The following is a 21,555-nucleotide window of genomic DNA, read 5'->3' on the forward strand; positions in this document are numbered from 1 at the left end:
TCATCTTCATAGGCAGTCCCTCGAAATCGAGGAAGACTTGCTTCCACTCTAAAAGTGAGTTCTCAGGTGGCTGTACAGTCCAATACAGGAATTACAGTCTCTGTCACAGCTGGGGCAGACCGTGGTTGAAGGAAAGGGTGGATGGGGAGTCTGGTTTGCCGCACGCTCCTTCCGCTGCCTGCGCTTAGTTTCTGCATGCTCTCGGTGATGAGACTCGAGGTGCTCAGCGCCCTCCCGGATGCTCTTCCTCCACTTTGGACCGTCTTGGGTCAGAGATTCCCAGGTACTGGTTGGGATGTTACACTTTATCAAGGAGGCTTTGAGGATGCCCTTGAAGCGTTTCCTCTGCCTACCTGGGGCTCACTTGTCGTGTAGGAGTTCCAAGTAGAGCACTTGCTGAGGGAGTCTCGTATCGGGCATGCGGATGATGTGGCCCGCCCAACGGAGCTGGTCGAGTGTGGTCAGTGCTTCGATGCTGGGGATGTTGGCCTGAGCGAGAGCACTGACTGTAAGGGGAGGAAAACCGATACCCGAACTGAATTGTAGGGCTTATCAGTATTAAGAGGTTCTGAGGAATAGGGAGTTCCTCTGTCTTTATAGGGATTGTAATTGTATGTAAAGCACGCTTCTACACTTGCTGGAATGGGTTTTAAGAAGGGGAAATAGCAAAGCTTGCTATGTTGCAAAGCCTGATGGTTAATGAACCATCATAAGTAGCCAACACTGCATTGACCTTTAGCACAGACTGATAGAAGATGAAGGCATACACTTGGTACTGAATAACAAGGGCAGTGGAGAGTCAACAGTCTAGAAAGATAGTAAACCCTGGGAAGCAAGGTCAATTCACACGTCATGAGGAACTGAGGCAAAGTTGCCACCATGGGAGATGGACAGGTGGGAGGGGGGGGGAACCACTCCGAGCCAGTCTGAGCAGTAGGCCAATCGGTGGTTTCGTAGGAGGGTCACACCCCTTGAAAAACTGTATAATTGTAATTGTAAAACCTCTGATCGGGGAAGTGTTCATTGGAACCTTCCCGAGCATGTTCGAATAAAACCGGTTAACTGAGGTTTCGTCTGAGTGACTCCGTGGTCGCTATGTCAAAGGGCAGGTGTCGACTTCTTATATCAGGGAGTCCACCTCGAGAAAAAGAAGTCTTCTTTTTACCCCAACACTGAAGTTGGTGCGTCTATCATCCCAGTGGATTTGCAGGATCTTGCGGAGGCAGCGCTGGTGGTACTTCTCCAGCACTTTGAGGTGTCTACTGTATATAGTCCATGTCTCTGCGCCATATAGGAAGGCGGGTATCACGACTGCCCTGTAGACCATAAGTTTGGTGCCAGATTTGAGGTCCTGGTCTTCAAACACTCTCTTCCTCAGGCTACCGAAGCTGCGCTGGCACACTGGAGGCAGTGTTGGACCTTGTCATTGATGTCTGCCCTTGCTGATAGTAGGCTTCGAGGTATGGAAAATGGTCCACATTTACAAAGGCCATGCCATGGATTTTGAGACTGGGGGGCAGTTCTGTATGGCAGGGTCAGGTTTGTGAAGGACCTTTATCTTACGGATGTTTAGCATAAGGCCCATGCTTTCGCATGCCTCGGTGAAGGTGTTCGGCCTCTGAGTGTGCCCGAGGAACTAAACTACAGAACCAATAGGAACCTGTTCAAACTACGTTGCCTCCAGGCTAGATCTAAGTCATCCCATCCTCTGTCATCGAACTACAGTACATGGATGACGCTTGCGTCATACTCATAAGAGAAAAGCAAAGCTGTTTGCAAGGTCACGAGATAGATATAGCTGAGCAAGGCCATTCATCCCATCTCAGGCAGTAAATCCTAAAAAGCTCCTTATCACCACATGCAACTGTTCCTTATATGATTCTAGGGTGTGGGCCCCTGACCTAGACATCCATTTCATATATTGGTGACTTTCCTATGTGACGAACGTCCTTACATCCTAAGTAGCCAACACTTTATTAGTTTGAACTTGTGTCCATTGGTCCCACTCTCATGATTTAGTTTCAAGCAGTTTTCCGGATTTATAATTTATGTACTGTAATATATTTGCTTCATGATTTCTTTGCTTAAGAATTCATAGCAACACATTGCTATTAAGAATTAGTTGGTTTATTAACAAAGGTTTAACAATCACACTACAAATTACTAATTCATCACCAGGCTCACAAGTGCATACCTCATCGTGGATGACCTAGACCCAACTGACTGGGGTTCTAGCTAAACCACTCACAATGCAACAGCTCTACAACTATTTTGCTGAAATCATAAATCAGGTGCCCCCTTATTAAAGGGGCACTAAAACCGACAAATTAAATAAATTAAACTTTTGACATTAAAAGGATCAAATTAAAATTTGGTTGCCCGGGTTGATGATGCTCTCCAGTGCCCACCTCTCACGGAAGGTTGTGAGCGTACCGGTGGACACTGCATGCTCCATCGCCAGGGACAACCTGGCTCGAACATAACTGCGGAAGAGAGGCAGGCAGTTGGGCTGAATGACCCACTCGACCGCCCGATGCCTGGACCGGTTAATGGCCACCTTGGCCATGACCAGGAGCAGTCCTACGAGGAGGCCTTCCAACCTGCCCATTCCCTACGTTCAGTATGCCCAAAGATCAGGAGCGTGGAACTGAAGTGCAACCAGAATTTGAGGAGCAGCCCCTTCAAATATTGGAATAGGGGCTGCAACCTGACACACTCAACATATATGTGTAACACGGATTCCTCTAGACCGCAGAAATTACAGGGGGCCTGGGAATCCGTGAACCGACTTAAAATCCAATTGCCCTCTGCAACACCCTCCAGGCCAAGTCCCCAATAAATAAAGGGAGGACCCCCGCATCGCGAGCACTCCACTGGGGACCCCCGCCTCCTCCGGATGGCAAGATGGTGCGCTATGGCATGTCTGGATGGCAGATGAGGATGGCAAAGTGGAGAGTGTGCGAGAGCAGCCCATACATGAATCCCCTCCGCGCAGAACTGAAAGGCACAGAGGGGATTTCCCGGAGGATGCTCCAGTTTTGAGGTGCTGGCTCCCAAGGGAGGTTTTGGGGCTTGGCGCCAATGAGGAATTCCGTCTGGACGAGGGTCAGTTCGGATGGGATCGCCCCACGCGCTTGAGCCTCCTCGATGCATCTAGTGGAATCAGGGCAACAACTGTACAACTATTTTCAGTTGATCTGTAAATCAAGTGCCCCCTGATTAAATGGGGGTACTAAAACTGACACATTAAACAAATTAAATTTTGGACAGTAACTTAAATCAAATAAAAATTTGGTTGCCGGGGGTGATGATGCACTCCAGTCCCTCCGGCGCCCAACTCTCGCGGAAGGCCACGAGCGTACCGGTGGACACCGCATGCTCCATCTCCAGGGACACCCTGGCTCGGATGTAACCGCGGAAGAAAGGCAGGCAGTTGGCTGGACCGGCTGGTGGCCCCCTTAGCCGTGCCCAGGAGCAGTCCCAACAGCCTTACAAACCTGTGAGCATACTCACAGGTGCACATGTACCATTTACTATCTTACATGCATGCCTCTTTAAGGTCGCTTTCAGTCATCTCCTTTCAAGGCCAAAAAGCTCACATTGCTCCAATCTTTCCTCATAAGTTTTTCCTCTGATGTCAGGGATCAATCTCATAAACCCCAACTTTAACCTAACCCACCCGGCAGGAATAGGGCAGGCTTTTAACCCTTATTTTAGATATTCGAGATTTCAGTCTGAAGAAAAATATGTTGGAAGAAGGTTTTGCATAAAGGGTGAAAGGAGAGGAGGAATGGGACTAAAAGGAGATTCAATAGGGACAAGAAGGTTTTCAAATAGTGATGCCTTGCAATTTCTGCTGTAACCGGTGTTGATGATGGGTCATGGGATAGAATCAGTTTTGCGATGTTAAGTCATGAAGTTATTTATAATTCATTAGAATAAAATCAGTTACACTTAGAAAAGATCATGTAGATGTAAATTCCTGATGATTATTTGATGCACATTTTTTGTAAAGGAATTAAATTATTGAAACTGAAACTAGTAACATCATTAAAAAACAAAACCTTTTTTTTGGCAAGTCATTTTTTTAAGAACATAAATAAACCATGTGAAATGCATGTAGTCCACTAGACATAATGTGGCTTAGGCTGCAATACCTATTATAAAGTTTGGTTTAACTTTTAGATCCTGATTAACATATTTGGTATTTCTTTGCATGCAGTAAATTAATGAAAAGCCTTTGGACCAATTTAAGTAAATATATCAAAAGGGGCGTGATGAAAGCAGAGATGTCATCCTGTAATAAAGACTTTACTGAATTTGATTTCACACCATTCCAAAATTGCTCGGGTTAAAATGGAAATGGTATTTCCTTACCCGGTTACAAGATGGAGGCCTGGAGACCGATTGATTGTGGGTGCCAGGTCCAGGTAGTTTGTTCTGTACATCGATCTGCATACACAACCTTGTAGCAGGTGCTCATTAAATTATATCTGGCGAAAACACTCGCAGATATGTGAAAGCTGGATGAGGTTGGGCACATGCTAATATGATATGTAGTATCATCTACCATTGTGTTATGAATCAAGGATGACTCAGGATGGAAATTCATAGCACCCACATCCTGAAAGATAATTTCATCTGAAAGTCCTGTTAATTATCAAGCTGTGAAACAAACACATTAAAAACAGCATTTTAGCCCAATGTGCATTAAGACTGGGGCTGAATTTGTGGTCGGAGGCTTCCCGCGGGCGGATGCTTCCAACCAGAAAAATATCTACTTACTTATCTTCTGCCTCGGAATACATGGAGACTCGCGGTCCTGGGCCTCTACACGTAGGCCTGTGGAATCACATAAAAAACACATGCAACATAACAAATCATTTTTTTTTAATTACGTATTTAAAATTAATTAAAATACAATATAATTAAACATTTAAAACAAAAAGTTAATTTTTTGAAAAATAAATGTAAATGTTTTAAAGGGGCTAAAAATAACGTGTTTTAATGTTTAAACGAATGGAAAAAAAATATTTTAAATGTTTTTTAAAACTTACGCTGGTAAAAGCAAGCCTTATGTCTGCTTTTGCCAGGCGCAAGAATTTCATGGGCATTCGCTGGGCCAATAGCCCAACTCTCTGCCCGCAGAGGCCCTTTTCCCAGGGATGCGGAGGATCTGTCAAGAGGATTCTTGACAGATCGCAAGTTCCGGGTTTTAGCCTTGCGCAGTGCATACCTAAACCCAGAACTTGCACAGCCCATACGGGCACATGCACACCTTTTACTCTCCCATGGGGTCCCCCAAATTACATCCCATTAATACTATCTTAATAAGTATTGCTCTGCCTGTACATTTCTGTGTTTCAATGCTTTAGTGTATTATTATCATTGTAAATAAACCTATTAATTTTAGCCCATATGCATTGGTTTGACGGCATGGTGGCTTACACTTTTCAAAGGAGACAGGATCTTCAGTGATCTATTTGGGGGCTACTTATTAATTCTGTGGCATTTTCAAGCGTAAGAGTGCAGATTCTGGTTCATTGAAGACTTTGCTTATTGAAGTTGCCTTGTTGGCCTGAGCACAAAATAAGAGTGTAAGAGAAAACCCAAACTTTAACAAGGGTTAATAGCAGTCAGCATTAATTCAGAAGCTAAAGATGCTGCTTGACCAACCTCCTCAACTTCTTTGAGAAATTGATGGAATTTTTCAGGTAGATGGAATTTATATATCGATCAGCCATGATATAATTGAATGGCGGTACAGGTTTGAGGGCTGAATCTCCTACTCCTGTTCCTATGTTCTGAGTGGTGTCCTTCAGGGTTCAATGCTGGAACCAATACTGTTTGTAATTTACATAAATGACTTGGATTCAGAAACTCAGTGCAACGTAGTCAAATTTTCAGATGTTATCAAACTAGGAGAGGCCATGAATTGGAAGACACAGCTCAAGAATTACAGAATGAATTGGACAATGTAGATGGGCAGAACATTGGTTACAGAAATTTAATGCAAATGAGTATAATGTGCTACACATAGAAAGAAAAAAATAGATAATATGCATACTCCAGGAAAGGTGTCTAAATAGCTGTGTATCAAGCTGAAAAAGACCCTAGAGTCAGAGTAGACTTGATGCTAAATATGTGCAACCAATGCAGAGCATCAATCAACAAAGCCAATAAAATACTGAGCTACCCATAGCCAAAAGAATAGAATAAAGGTCAGAGGAGGTCATGATCTAACTTTATAGTGCTCTAGCAAGATTCCACCCTGAATACTATATCCAGTTCTGGTTGCCAAGAAAGAAGAGGAACATTCAAGTGCTGGAGACAATGAAAAGAAGAACTATGAGACTGAGTTATGAGAAAGGGCCTGAAAACGCAGGGATCGTGATGCGCGATCTGCCCGCACCCAGTGAAAGCAGTGCAGGCAGCACGCAAAATTCATGCTGCCTGCTCATTACCATGATTGCAGTGCTGAGCTCAGAGCTAAATGCGCTAGTGGTTGCTCAATGTTCGACAGGGGGTCTAACCAGGGCTTTGTATAGTCGTAGGGGAAACGTGGCAGCCAATTTGTACACAGCCAGGTCCCACAAACAGCAATTACATAAATGACCAGATAATAGTTTTAGTGATATTGGTTGAGGAATAACTCCCCTGCTCTTCTTCAAATAGTATCATGGGATAATTTACATCCACCTGAGAAGGCAGACAACATCTCAGTTCAATGTCTCATCGGCCCCCGGCCTGCGAGCACCATCGGAGCAGGCCAGGCAGCAGATGGAGTAGCGTGGCGGCGTACCACTCCAGGGAGCAGCACTTGCTGGAGCAGGAGAGCAACGGCAGTGAAGAGTGACGTCATCAAGGTCCAGGTCGGTGATTGGAGCGTGGGCAGATACAGCAGGAGCGGCAAGATCAGGGCGAAGGAGCAGCGAGAAACTGTAGAGGGATGTGATCGGGGCCCAGGAGAAGCGTGAGTTCGGGGCCAGGGGTAGCACGGTCCAGTCCACACTGCGATATGTGTGCGCACTAGGTCCGTGCAGCAGAGCTGGTCTCTAGTTGTCTTGGTTAATCCTTGCCACTGGACCAAGACCTAGCTCTGTCAAGCTCATGTGGTGGCTGGTATGCAATGACCATCACACGTTAAAAAAATCACGCACTAGTATCTTTCACCCTTCAAGATTTAGTTCGGACCTGGAATTTTAGGTCCTTCATTGAAACACCTGTGAACTTTTTGACGTGGAAACCAGTCATCCTCGATTTGAGGGACTGCCTATGATGATAATGATCAACGTCTCATCCAAAAGAAAGCACCTCTAATAGTACTGCACTCCCCGAGTACAGCACTGAAATATCAGCCGAGATTATGTGCTCAAGTCTCGGAAGTGGAATTTGAACCCAAAACCTGCTAACTCAGAGGTGAGAGAGCTACCATTGAGCCAAGGTTGGCATTCGAGATAAGATTGTTAAAGGAATAGAAAAACTTAACCTGGATTATTAGAGAACGGTATTTTTTAGGAAAAAATATAGGAAAATACTTCTTCACAAAGAATAAACAACATATGGGATAAACTTCCATACAGAGTAATGGAGGAAAAAACTCTGAAATCATTCAAGAAAAAATTAAAAGCTACAAGAGGTGGGGGACATTAGGATCTTTCTGGATGGTGAACCAAATAATCCGAATGTTCTTCCTCATCCATTATTATCTCATGATCTTGTGAATCATGGTCAAAATTAAGTTGCTTTAAAGTGGCAACATTTCTTTGTCCCTGCAAATTCTCTCCTCCTCTGCCAAAGGCACTAATTCATGCTGGGCTATCATTCCATGCAATTGTCTGCCCTCTGGCTCCTCACCTAAGTGGCCTTTCTTCACATTAAGTCCAGACAGTGAGTATCGGCAGGTTATTGAACTGTGGAGGTTTCTTGGCCTGAGCCTGATCCTGTCGTCACAATCATGCACATTCCAGCAGAAGCTACTGGATAAATGTGAAGAGTGAAAGCTTGCCTGATTTTCCCCGCACCCCACCCCCTCTCCCGCTCGCTAGCATAGATGTGTTCATGTTTCAAATGCCAATCTCCACCATAGTTGAGGCTGCTTACACATCACAAACTTTGGAATGAACCTGAGGACTTCCTAGTTTATGTGGCGCAATTCCCCTAAGGGCAGTACAATTACTAAGAGTCATGAGGTATCATGTTAAATTAACGCCTGTATACATGCTGTAGATCTTATGCAAAACCATGTGCATGTATTAAATACAGGTCTTATTTTAACATTTAGTTGGGGGATGTGTACGTACAACTGCATTAAAGAATTCAGCATTATTTTCAGCTGTCTAGATTATGTAAGTAATCATTGCACTTTTTCTTACCAGTCTTTGAACCAAGACCGTGCCATCCTCTATCGTCGAACTACAGTATGCAGACAACACTTGCGTCTGCGCACATTCAGAGGCTGAACTCCAAGCCATCGTCAACATCTTCACCGAGGCGTACGAAAGCATGGGCCTTATACTAAACATCCGTAAGATAAAGGTCCTCCACCAACCTGACCCCACCATGCAGCACAGCCTCCCAGTAATCAAGATCCACATCGTGGCCTTGGACAACGTGTTCAACACTGTCTCCAGTACACCAGTGCAGCCTTCGGTCGCCTGAGGAAGAGAGTGTTCGAAGATCAGGCACTCAAATCTGGCACCAAGTTTATATTTTACATGGTTGTAGTGATATCCGCCCTCCTGTAAGGCTCAGAAAAGTGGACCATATACAGTAGACACCTCAAATTGCTGGAGAAATACCACCAACAATGTCTCCACAAGATCCTGCAAATCCCCTGGGAGGATAGTCGCACCTAAGCCAATGTTCTCGATCAGGCCAACATCCCCAGCATCGAAGCACTGACCACACTCGACCAGCTCCATGGAACGGGCCATATTGTCTGCATGCCCGACACAAGACTCCCAAAGCAAGCGCTCTACTCGGAACTCCTACATGGCAAGCAAGTCCCAGGTGGGCAGAGGAAATGCTTCAAGAACACCCTCAAAGCCTTCTTGATAAAGTGTAACATCTCCGCCCGTACCTGGGAATCCCTGGTCCAACCAAGATCGCCCAAAGTGGAGGAAGAGCATCTAGGAAACGTTGAGCATCTCGAGTCTCGTCGGCGAGAGCATGCAGAAACCAAGTGCAGACAACGGAAAGTGTGTGTGGCAAACCAGGCTCTTCACTCACTCTTTCCTTCAACCACTGCCTGCCCCACCTGATACATAGATTGTAATTCCCGCATTGGACTGTACAGCCACCTGAGAACTCATTTTTAGAGTGGAAGCAAGTCTTCCTCGATTTCGAGGGACTGCCTGTCTATGATGAATCTCATCCGGGAGGGCGCTGAGCACCTCGAGTCTCGTCGCCGAGAGCGTGCAGAAACCAAGCGCAGGCAGCGGAAGGAGCGTGCGGCAAACCAGACTCCCCATTCACCCTTTCCTTCAACCACTGTCTGCCCCAGCTGTGACAGAGACTGTAATTCCCGTATTGGACTGAACAGCCACCTGAGAACTCACTTTTAGAGTGGAAGCAAGTCTTCCTCGATTTCGAGGGACTGCCTATGATTTTCTTACCAATTTTCCTCTGTACCCTTCACTCCTCATTTTTCCCCGCCTACACCTTTTCTGAGTTCATTAATACTTCATTGGGGGCAGTTGCATGGTTCTAGCTAGCCTCAAGTACTTTACCCAAGTTGCCATTATTCATGTGTGAACCTCGACAGTGAGTTTGCAGGGACTCATCCTTGGCAAACCTTGTCTTGTCCTCATCCAACCGCTGCATACATGCATACTTTACACCCGTGGTCGCTGGGTGCTTCGTGGTGGAAATCCTGGCCAAATTTCCTCTTCCTGACCCTGAGGCCCCTGGGAAGTCTTTCACTGCAATTTTTTAACCTCTTTCACATTTATACATTTCTATTAGCTTTAAAAAAAAAAAATCACTCGGAAAATTAAAAAGATTCTAACCATCTTCAACATTTTCAAGTTACCTTCCAAGTTGTGTCAGGAGTTCTGGAGGACTTTCACCTTTTTTGAAGGAAAGCAAAACTACGCTGTATCTCTTCTGAATCATCCACCGCAGCACAATACTTTCTGCCAGCAGAAAGCTTTTCAACCACCAGAAATATTAATATTCAGTTGTAACTCTTTAAAATTACTGGATAAAACGTTGGAGTAAAGCCCATCAAATTATACAACCAGTTTTCCCCTCTGCACAGGCAACCAAATCATAGAATCAGAGACTGTTACAGCACAGAAGGAGGCAATTCAACCCACCATACATACCTGTGCCAGCTCTTTGAAAGAGCTATCCAATTAGTCCCACTCCCTCCCCCCGACCCCGCTTTTTCTCCATAGCCCTGCAAATGTTCCCTTTTCAAGTATTTATCCAATTGCCTTTTGAAAGTTACTATTGAATGTGCTGTTACCACCCTTTCAGACAATGCATTCCAGATCATAACAACTCGCTGCATAAAAAATAATTCTCATCTCCACACACCCCCCGCCCCCCCCCACCGCTTCTTTTGACAATTAACTTAAAGCTGTGCTCTCTAGTTACCGACACACCCTGCCAGTGGAAACAGTTTCTCCTGGAGGAAGACACAATCTTCTGCAAATGTATGTTATAAACTCAAATCCCCCATAATAGTTTTTAACAGATTTGTAAAACAAATGACAAAATTCCAAACTTTATTTTCAAACACAAATACCAAAATAGTCACCAGCAAGGACCATCAATGCCCAAAACCAGTCCAAGTTCAAAATTGCTGGAATGCCTGAGGACTGCAGAAATTACATCAATAACTAACTTGCACCAACTCCTGCTCACCCATCACCCCTGTACTCGCTGACCTACATTGGCTTCCGGTTAAGCAACGCCTCGATTTCAAAATTCTCATCCTTGTTTACAAATCCCTCCATGGCCCTCGCCCCTCTCTATCTCTGTAATCTTCTCCAGCCCCACAACCCCCTGAGATGTCTGCACTCCTCTAATTCTGCCCTCTTGAGCAGCCCTGATTATAATCGCTCAACCACTGGTGGCCGTGCCTTCTGTTGCCTCGGCCCCCTGCCTAAACCTCTCACCGCTCTTTCCTCCTTCAAGACGCTCCTTAAAACATACCTCTTTGACCAAGCTTTTGGTCACCTGCGCTAATTTCTATTTAGGTGGCTTGGTGTCAAATTTTTATCTCATAATACTCCATTGAAGCGTCTTGGGATGTTTCACTACGTTCAAGGCACTATATAAATACAAGTTATTGTTGTTGATACATTACCGATAAAAAAAATGCTATATTAAAAAAGGACCACTGCTCTTTTTGATATATATAGTAATGACCTGGACATACAGGACATAAGAACATAAGGAATAGGAGCAGGAGTAGGCCATTTAGCTCATCGAGTCTGCTACACCATTCAATAAGATCATGGCTGATCTCATCCTGGCCTCAACTCCACTTCCCTGCCTGCTCCTCATAACCCTTGACTCCCTCATCATTCAAAAATCTGTCTATCTCCACCTTAAATATATTCAAAGGCCCAGTCTCCACAGCTCTCTGGGGTAGAGAATTCCAAAGGCTCAGCACTAATCGCTGTGGCACCCCACTAGTTACAGTTTGCCAACTGGAAAATGGCCCATTTATCCCGACTCTCTGTTTTCTGTTAGTTAGCCAATCCTTTATCCACACTAATATATTACCCCCAACCCTGTGAGCTCTTATCTTGTGCAGTAACCTTTTGTGTGGCACCTTACTGAATGCTTTCTGGAAATCCAAATATACTACATCTACTGGTTCCCCTTTATCCACCCTGCTCATTACATCCTCAAAGAATTCGAGCAAATTTGTCAAACATGACTTCCCCTTCATAAATCTATGCTGACTCTGCTTGACAGCATTATGATTTTCTAAATGTCCTGCTACTATTTCCTTAATGACAGATGTTATGCTAACTGGTCTGTAGTTTCCTGCTTTCTGTCTCCCTCCTTTCTTAAATAGAGGTGTTACATTTGCGGTTTTCCAATTCGCTGGGAACTCTCCAGAATTCAGGGAATTTTGGTAGATTACAATCAATGCATCCACTATCTCTGCAGCCACTTCTTTTAAGACCCTAGGATGCAGGCCATCAGGTCCAGGGGACTTGTCCACCTTTAGTCCCATTAGTTTGCCTAGAACTTTATCTCGAGTGATAGTGATTGTTTTAAGTCGTTGTCCCCTCCCCCCCGCCACCCCCCGCCCCCAATAGCTCCTTGATTATCAATTATTGGGATGCTTTTAGCATCCTCTACCGTGAAGACTGATACAAAATATTTGTTCGAAGTCTCTGCCATTTTCCTGTTTCCCATTATTAATTTTCCAGTCCCATCCTCTAAGGAACCAATGTTTACTTTAGCTACTTGTTTCCTTTTTATATTATAGAAACTCTTATATTTTTATAGTTTTTATATTTCTTGCTAGTTTACTCTCATATAATATCTTCCCTGTCTTTATCATTTTTTTAATCATCCTTTGCTGGTTTCTAATAATGTCCCAATCCTCTGGCCTTCCACTCTCCTTTGCAACATTGTATGCCTTTGTTTTCAATTTGATACCATCCTTTACTTCCTTAGGCAGCCAAGGATGGTTCATTCTTCTCTTAGCATCTTTATTTCTCACGAGAATAAATCTTTGCTGAGAGTTATAGAAAACATAGAAACATAGAAAATAGGTGCAGGAGCAGGCCATTCAGCCCTTCTAGCCTGCACCGCCATTCAATGAGTTCATGGCTGAACATGAAACTTCAGTACCCACTTCCTGCTTTCACGTCATACCCCTTGATCCCCCGAGTAGTAAGGACTTCATCTAACTCCCTTTTGAATATATTTAGTGAATTGGCCTCAACTACTTTCTGTGGTAGAGAATTCCACAGGTTCACCACTCTCTGGGTGAAGAAGTTTCTCCTTATCTCGGTCCTAAATGGCTTACCCCTTATCCTTAGACTGTGACCCCTGGTTCTGGACTTCCCCAACATTGGGAACATTCTTCCTGCATCCAACCTGTCCAAACCCGTCAGAATTTTAAACGTTTCTATGAGGTCCCCTCTCACTCTTCTGAACTCCAGTGAATACAAGCCCAGTTGATCCAGTCTTTCTTGATAGGTCAGTCCCACCATCCCGGGAATCAGTCTGGTGAATCTTCGCTGCACTCCCTCAATAGCAAGAATGTCCTTCCTCAAGTTAGGAGACCAAAACTGTACACAATACTCCAGGTGTGGCCTCACCAAGGCCCTGTACAACTGTAGCAACATCTCCCTGCCCCTGTACTCAAATCTCCTCGCTATGAAGGCCAACATGCCATTTGCTTTCTTAACCGCCTGCTGTACCTGCATGCCAACCTTCAATGACTGATGTACCATGACACCCAGGTCTCGTTGCACCTTCCCTTTTCCTAATCTGTCACCATTCAGATAATAGTCTGTCTCTCTGTTTTTACCACCAAAGTGGATAACCTCACATTTATCCACATTATACTTCATCTGCCACGCATTTGCCCACTCACCTAACCTATCCAAGTCACTCTGTAGCCTCATAGCATCCTCCTCGCAGCTCACACTGCCACCCAACTTAGTGTCATCCGCAAATTTGGAGATACTACATTTAATCCCCTCGTCTAAATCATTAATGTACAATGTAAACAGCTGGGGCCCCAGCACAGAACCCTGCGGTACCCCACTAGTCACTGCCTGCCATTCCAAAAAGTACCCATTTACTCCTACTCTTTGCTTCCTGTCTGACAACCAGTTCTCAATCCACGTCAGCACTCTACCCACAATCCCATGTGCTTTAACTTTGCACATTAATCTCCTGTGTGGGACCTTGTCGAAAGCCTTCTGAAAGTCCAAATATACCACATCAACTGGTACTCCTTTGTCCACTTTATTGGAAACATCCTCAAAAAATTCCAGAAGATTTGTCAAGCATGATCTTCCTTTCACAAATCCATGCTGACTTGGACCTATCATGTCACCATTTTCCAAATGCGCTGCTATGACATCCTTAATAATTGATTCCATCATTTTACCCACTACTGAGGTCAGGCTGACCGGTCTATAATTCCCTGCTTTCTCTCTCCCTCCTTTTTTAAAAAGTGGGGTTACATTGGCTACCCTCCACTCGATAGGAACTGATCCAGAGTCAATGGAATGTTGGAAAATGACTGTCAATGCATCCGCTATTTCCAAGGCCATGAAATATGATGTTATGAGATATCTCCTTAAATGATTGCCACTGCATTTCGACAGTCTTACCCTGTAATATATTTTCCCAGTCCATTTTAACCAACTCTGCCTTCATACCTTTGTAATTACCTTTATTTAAGTTCAGGACACTAGTGTGAGACCTAGCTTTCTCACCCTCAAACTGAATTTGAAATTCTATCATGTTATGATCACTCTTCCCAAGAGGATCCATCACTACAAGATCATTAATTAATCCAGACTCGTTACACATTACCAGATCTAAGATAGTTTGCTCCCTGGTTCCACAATGTATTGTTCCAAGAAACCATCCCACATACACTCTATGAACTCTTCCTCAAGGCTACCTTTGCCAATTTGATTTGTCCAATCAATTTGAAGATTAAAATCGCTCATGGTCATTGCTGTCCTTTCTTACTAGTCTCCATTATTTCTTGATTTATACTCTGTGCCACAGTGTAGCTACTGTTTGGGGGCCTGTAGACCATTCCCACCAGTAACCTCTTTCTCTTATTACTTCTTATCTCCATCCAAACTGATTCTACATCTTGATCTTGTGATCCAATATCATTTCTTACTACTGCACTGATCTCATCCTTTATTAACAGAGCTACCCCACCTCCTTTTCCTTTCTGCTTATCCTTACGAAATGGCAAATACTCCTGAATATTTCGTTCCCAGGCTTGGTCATCTTGTAAGCATGTCTCTGTAATAGCAATCAGATCATACCCATTTATTTCTATTGGTGCCGTCAACTCATCTATCTTGTTACGAATGCTTCATGCGTTCAGATATAGAGCTTTAAATTTTGTCTTATGTGTATACGTTCTGTCCCTGCTTGTCCCACTCTGGTTATCATTATCCCTATTGCTACCCTGCACTTTTGCCTTCTCCTTTCTCTTTAACTTTTGACTTTGATAGGAAATGTAGTAAATGGTGAGGAGGATAGGAACAGACTTCAGGAGGACATAGACAGACTAGTAAATTGGCAAATGAAATTTAATGCAGAGAAGTCACCAAGAAATCAAATAGGAAATTCAGAAGAAACTTGTTCACCCAGAGAGTGGTGAGAAGGTGGAACTCGCTACCACAGGGAGTGATTGAAGCGAACAGTATCGATGCATTTAAGAGGAGGTTAGACAAGCATATGAGGGAGAAGGGAATAGAGAGTTATACTGACGGAGTTAGATGAGGAAAGGCGGAAGGAGGCTCGAGTGGAGCATAAATGCTGGCATGGACTGGTTGGGCCAAATGGCCTGTTTCTGTGCTATATATCCTATGTAATCCGATGTAAAAGAAAAGTTACAATGCTTCCCATATTGTCAGAGCAGAAATGTAATTTAAGACACAATTTTATTTTGATGATTTGATGATTTAAATTTGAATACTTCCTTGATCGAGCTCTTTTGTCGTATTTGCAGGCTGTCAGAGTAAAGGATGTCAGAAACGTTATTAATACAGGCCACCAAGTCATTCCTGGCTGGTAAAGCGCAGAGAATGTCACTCTTACTGTTGAAAAGACATGAATCAGATTCATGAGTTTGTTGCAGTTACAGTTTGAAGAATAGGAATCAAATTTATCAGGGCGTCACTGTTATGGCTAGGAGTACATGATTCAATTTCATAGATCACGACACCTTTCATCTCGTCTCTCAATTATAGCTGTTCTATTGGTTATCAGGACATTGCACTGGAAAGACGTGCTTTAAAAACTCTCGGGAAACTTTTGTAAGCTGGCACTTATCGCTGTGATCAGTAAAGCTTAACCCATGCTGCTGAAAATAGAATGATTTATTACGGTGAAGTGACTCATAATTTTCCACTGTTTACAGGAGCTGCTGACATTAATACTGCTCCTGAATGTGTCTAAATATAATGCTTATTAACAGTTTACTTCTGCATATATTGCGAATTATCGCGGCTAAAATTCCGGTCGGAGGCTTCCTTCGGACAAACACCTCCGACCCGAAAAATGTTTTGCGAAAGTACCTGGTGGTGCCAGTGGCGCCTTTGATTCCGGTCAGAGGCCTTCAGTCGATGCGTAGCGTACGGGACAGGACTTTCGCACACGTGCGAAAAAGCTGGAGTCATGTGGGCTTGGACCACCAATCACTCTGCAGTATTCTCTTCCCCGAGTTCCCATTATTATCAATGAGAATAAACCCCTAAGACAAGAAATACAACGTAACAAATAAATAAAACACCTCACATATTTAAAATTAATTGAAATTAAAGTTAATTAAATGTTTTAGAAAAAAAAATTGGGGGGGAAATTTTTTTTAATGTATTTTAATACGGTTTAAAATAAACTTACCTTAAGTTTTAACATAAAAACTTATGTTTTTAAATTACATTTTTATATGTTTTAAAACTCTTATGTTGGTAAAAGTAGGCTATGTGCCTGCTTTCACCAGGCGTAAAGTTTGAAGGACATTTGCTGGGCATGAGTTGGGCAAATAGTCCAATCTCACCCGTGTGGATGTCCTTCTCCCGGGGATTTTGACAGATCGGAAAAGCTGGTTTTCAGCGCATGCGCATCGTGCCCCGAAAACCAGCTTTTGCAAGGTCTCGCCGGGTCTGTCCGCACTTCGTGAGGCCGGAACTTTAGCCCCATAACTTTCTGTGCGGAAGAACTAAACCTTGGTGCTGACTCTCCTGCTGTAACATTTTTCCAGCCCATGGCGGTAAGTTTCCATTTTATTCAGCAACAACAGTAACCTAACAAACTAAAGTTTACTACCCTGCTGATTTTACTCGCACTCAAATTGCCTGACATTCCCTTCTGTTGGAGATTAGATCATCATTCTGTGAGAATTCATGGGGTTGAAGTTGTCTCCCATCACTGTCGTACAGTGCATTGACACAGCTAAGCCCGTGTGGTTGTCGGTGTGCAGCGGCCACCCCACATTAAAAGAACTCACGCACAGGCACCTTCCAGTTCGTCGGTATGAAGTTCGGGACCTGGAACGTCAGGACCCTCATGGACAATCCCAACAGCAACAGGCTGAAACGTCGCACCGCCATAGTTGCCCGGATACTCAGACGTTTTGACATTGAAATCGCTGCCCTAAGCGAGACCCGGCGGGCAAGGGAAGGCCAGTTGAAGGAACATGGTGGAGGTTACACCTTCTTCTGGAAAGGGAAACCAGAGGCAGAACACCATCTTCATGGAGTCGACAGCCTCAAAGACTCCCCCTATGGGGTTGACAAACGCCTCATAACTCTCCGTATCACCCTATCTCGGAACCAATGTGCCACAGTCATCAGTGCGTATGCCCTGACACTTGATGCAACGGATGATGCTAAAGAAAGATTTTATTCCAACCTCGAGACATCCTTGTCCCGTGTCCCCACGGGCGACAAATTGATCCTCCTGGGATCAATGCCAGGGTTGGCAAAGACACAGCCCTCTGGGGAGACGTGATTGGCAGAGAGGGGGTAGGGGAAGCCAACTCCAGCAGTACCCTACTCCTGACAAAATGTCTAGAACATGAACCACCTCATCACCAACACCATGTTCCGCCAGAGGGACAAATACAAGACATCGTGGCAACACCCTCGCTCCAAACACTGGCACCTGCTTGACTATGTCATCGTCCGAGCCAGGGATCGCAAGGATGTGCGCATCACCCACGCCATGACAGGAGCTGACGACTGCTGGACGGATCACCGCCTAATCCAATCCATCATTAACATTAACATTGCCCCAAAGCAGAGGGGATAGCAGAAGCAGTTCTGCAAAAAAGTTAATGCCGGGTCACTTAGAGACCCAGCTAAGAGAGCCCTATTTAGCCAGCACCTCACAGCCAATCTGCTGTGCGTTGATGACCCTGAGATGCTGAATCTCCATGGTGCTTGGTCTGCCCTCCAGGCCTCTATATCCAATGCCTGTGAAGAGACACTTGGTCATTCAACCAGAAAACACCAGGACTGGTTTGATGAAAATGATCAGGAGATCGAAGAACTAACTAATAGATCGCAAGCGCAAAGCATTTCTGAGCCTCAAGCAACAGCCCAACTCGGGAGCTGCAAAACAACATTACAGACTGCTCAAGGCTCAGGTCCAACAAAAAACTAGGGACCTAAAGAACAGGTGGTGGATGGAGAAAGCACAGGAGATACAACAACTGGCCAACAGCCACGATGTGCAAGGGTTCTTCGCTGCAGTCAAGGTCACCTATGGTCCAAACTCCCAAGGCCCCACCCCACTCCTGGCCAAGAACGGGGAAACACTCATCAAGGACACCGAGGCTGTCAGGGCCCAATGGAAGGAGCACTTTGAAGATCTCCTCAATCGAGACTCTGCCTTTGACTCGAGTATTCTCGATTCCATCTCGCAGCTTGTGACCCGCCATCAACTCAGTGAAACTCCAACGTTGCACGAGGTAGGCAAAGCCATAAAACAGCTTAAGAATAACAAGGCTACGGGTGCTGATGGAATCCCTGCTGAGGCACTAAAATATGGCGGAGAGGCGCTGTTGGCGCGGATACATGACCTCATTTCTCTCATCTGGAGGGAGGAGAGCATGCTGGGCGATCGGAGAGATGCAGTGATTATGACCATTTTTAAAAAGGGGGACAAGTCCGATTGCGGCAACTCCCTGATTTCAGCCACTGGGAAAGTTGTCGCTCAAGTTCTCCTCAATCGTTTTCTCCCTGTGGCCGAGGAGCTCCTCCCGGAATCACAATGCGGATTTCGTCCCCTACGGGGCACAACAGACATGATCTTTGCAGCACCAGTTGCAGGAAAAATGCAGGGAGCAGCGCCAGCCCTTATACATGGCCTTTTTCGATCTTACAAAGGCCTTTGACACTGTCAACCGTGAGGGTCCATGGAGCATGCTCCTCCGTTTTGGATGCCCCCAAAAGTTTATCAACATCCTTCGCCTGCTTCATGATGACATGCAGGCCGTGATCCTTACCAACAGATCCATTACAGACTCAATCCACGTCCAGATTGGGGTCAAACAGGGCTGCGTTATCGCTCCAACCCTCTTCTCAATCTTCCTCGCCGCCATGGTCCACCTCACAATCAACAAGCTCCCCGCTGGAGTGTGTAAAGTCCTTACTCTACAGTATGAAACCACACGAGGCACATTCTGGGGACAAGGTCACTCTGTGACCTTAACTTTTTATTCACAGGACTCTACAGACGATGACCCTGCGTGGGACCTCCCTTTTTATACCTGTGTGATCAGGTAAGGAGTGTCTCCCACAAGTTCACCCCTTGTAGTCAAGGTGTGCATCTAGGTTGAGTGTATACAGTAATACAGTGGTGTTGCATTGTGGTTACATACATGATATCACCTCCCCCCTCCCCCCCAAAGTCTTATTGGGATCATAGGTTTAGTCTTTCAGGTGGTCTATGCTCCCTCGTGGAGCGCCGCAGTTGGGGCTCTGGTTGTTGGATACTGACGTGAGTGTCTGTCACCTGTGGTGATACCGGCCTGTCCGGGCTGACCGCAGGGACTGTGCATTCTTCTGATTGCTCTTGTTGCTCGTTCACTGGCGGTGTTGTGAGCCCCATCTCATGGTCTTCGTCAGGTTCCTTCGTGTCGATGCTGAACCTTTTTTTTACTTGGTCCAGATGCTTACGGCATATTTGACCATTGTTGAGTTTTACCACGATGACCCTATTCCCCTCTTTGTCAATTACAGTGGCCTCAAGCCAATTGGGTCCCATGGCGTGATTGAGGATGAATACAGGATAATTTATGTCTATATATCTCCCCCTCGAATTACGGTCATGGTACTCGTGTGACTTGCGCTTGCCCTCAACTATGTCGGTCAGGACTGGGTGAATGAGGGACAACCGAGTTTTGAGTGTCCGTTTCATTAGTAGCTCTGCGGGCTGGACCCGCGTGAGCGAGTGCGGTTGGGATCTATAGGCCAGCAGGAGACGCGATAGGCGGCATTGTAGGGAGGGTCCTTGAATCCTGAGCATACCTTTCTTAATGATTTGGACCGCACATTCCACCTGGCCATTGGAGGCCGGCTTGAACGGCGCAGTCCTGACGTGGCTGATCCCATTGCCCGACATAAACTCTCGGAATTCGTAGCTTGTGAAACATGGGCCATTATCACTAACCAGGATGTCTGGCAAGCCATGGGTTGCAAAGATGCACGTAGGCTTTCCACGGTGGTGGATGACGTGCATGAATTCAGAATGATGCACTCGATCCATTTCGAGATGCATCTACAATAAGAAACATCTTACCCATGAACGGGCCCGCGTAGTCAACATGAATGCGTGACCATGGCCTGGTGGGCCAGGGGCCACGGGCTGAGCGGGGCCTCCCCGAGGGCATTACCCAGCTGGGCACATGTCGTGCACCTGCGAACACAGTGTTCCAGGTCTGAATCAATTCCAGGCCACCAAACGTGTGACCGGGCAATGGCCTTCATCAGCACAATGCCTGGGTGCTCGCTGTGGAGTTCCCTGATGAATGCCTCCCTGCCCTTCTGGGGCATAACTACCTGGCTACCCCATAGTAGGCAGTCGGCTTGGATGGAGAGCTCATCCATCCGTCTGTGGAACGGTCTGATCTCCTCAGGGCATGCTCCGTGTGCGGGCGCCCAATCCCCAGTCAGGGCACATTCCTTAATCAGGGATAGGAGGGGATCTCTGTTTGTCCAGATTTTGATCTGGCGGGCTGTGATGGGGGAGCCTGCGCTGTCAAAGGCATCGACAGCCATGACCATCTTGACGCTTTGCTCCGCTGCCCCCTCAGTGGTGGCCAGTGGAAGCCTGCTGAGCGCGTCAGCACAATTTTCAGTGCTGGGCCGGTGCCAGATGGAGTAGTCATAAGCAACCAGCGTGAGAGCCCATCGCTGTATGCGAGCTGATGCGTTGACATTGATAGCCTCGCTGTCTGACAACAGGGATGTTAATGGCTTGTGGTCCGTCTCTAATTCAAACTTCCTACCAAAGAGGTACTGATGCATTTTTTTTAAACCATAGATACATGCAAGCGCTTCCTTCTCGGCCATCCCATATCCCCGTTCTGCTTGAGAGATCGACCTGGAGGCATAAGCCACAGGTTGTTGTTGACCCTCAGCATTGCCCTGCTGCAACACGCATCCAACCCCATAGGACAATGCATCACATGTCAGAACCCAGTTTTTACAGGGGTCGGACAGGGCCAACAACTTGTTTGAACAAAGTAGGTTTCGCACCCGATCAAAAGCCCGTTCCTGACAGTCCCCCCAAAACCAATCGCAACCCTTACGCAGGAGCACATAGAGCAGCTCCAACAACGTGCTCAAGTTCGGCAGAAAGTTC

General features: G+C 45.6%; 1 protein-coding gene across 1 annotated transcript in view; it reads right to left on the bottom strand.

Annotated features, from left to right (window-relative positions):
- Window positions 1-21,555, bottom strand: part of LOC139267082 (collagen alpha-1(XIX) chain-like) — a 679,874-nt gene that overhangs the window by 642,770 nt on the left and 15,549 nt on the right. The window contains exons 2-3 of the mRNA XM_070884859.1: window positions 16,263-16,438; window positions 4,786-4,842 (exon numbers count right to left, since the gene is read on the bottom strand). The gene's annotated coding sequence lies outside the window, so the exon portion shown is untranslated. The remainder of the gene's footprint in view (window positions 1-4,785; window positions 4,843-16,262; window positions 16,439-21,555) is intronic.

The sequence above is a fragment of the Pristiophorus japonicus genome, chromosome 7, assembly GCF_044704955.1.
Source record: "Pristiophorus japonicus isolate sPriJap1 chromosome 7, sPriJap1.hap1, whole genome shotgun sequence".
Taxonomy (NCBI): domain Eukaryota; kingdom Metazoa; phylum Chordata; class Chondrichthyes; family Pristiophoridae; genus Pristiophorus; species Pristiophorus japonicus.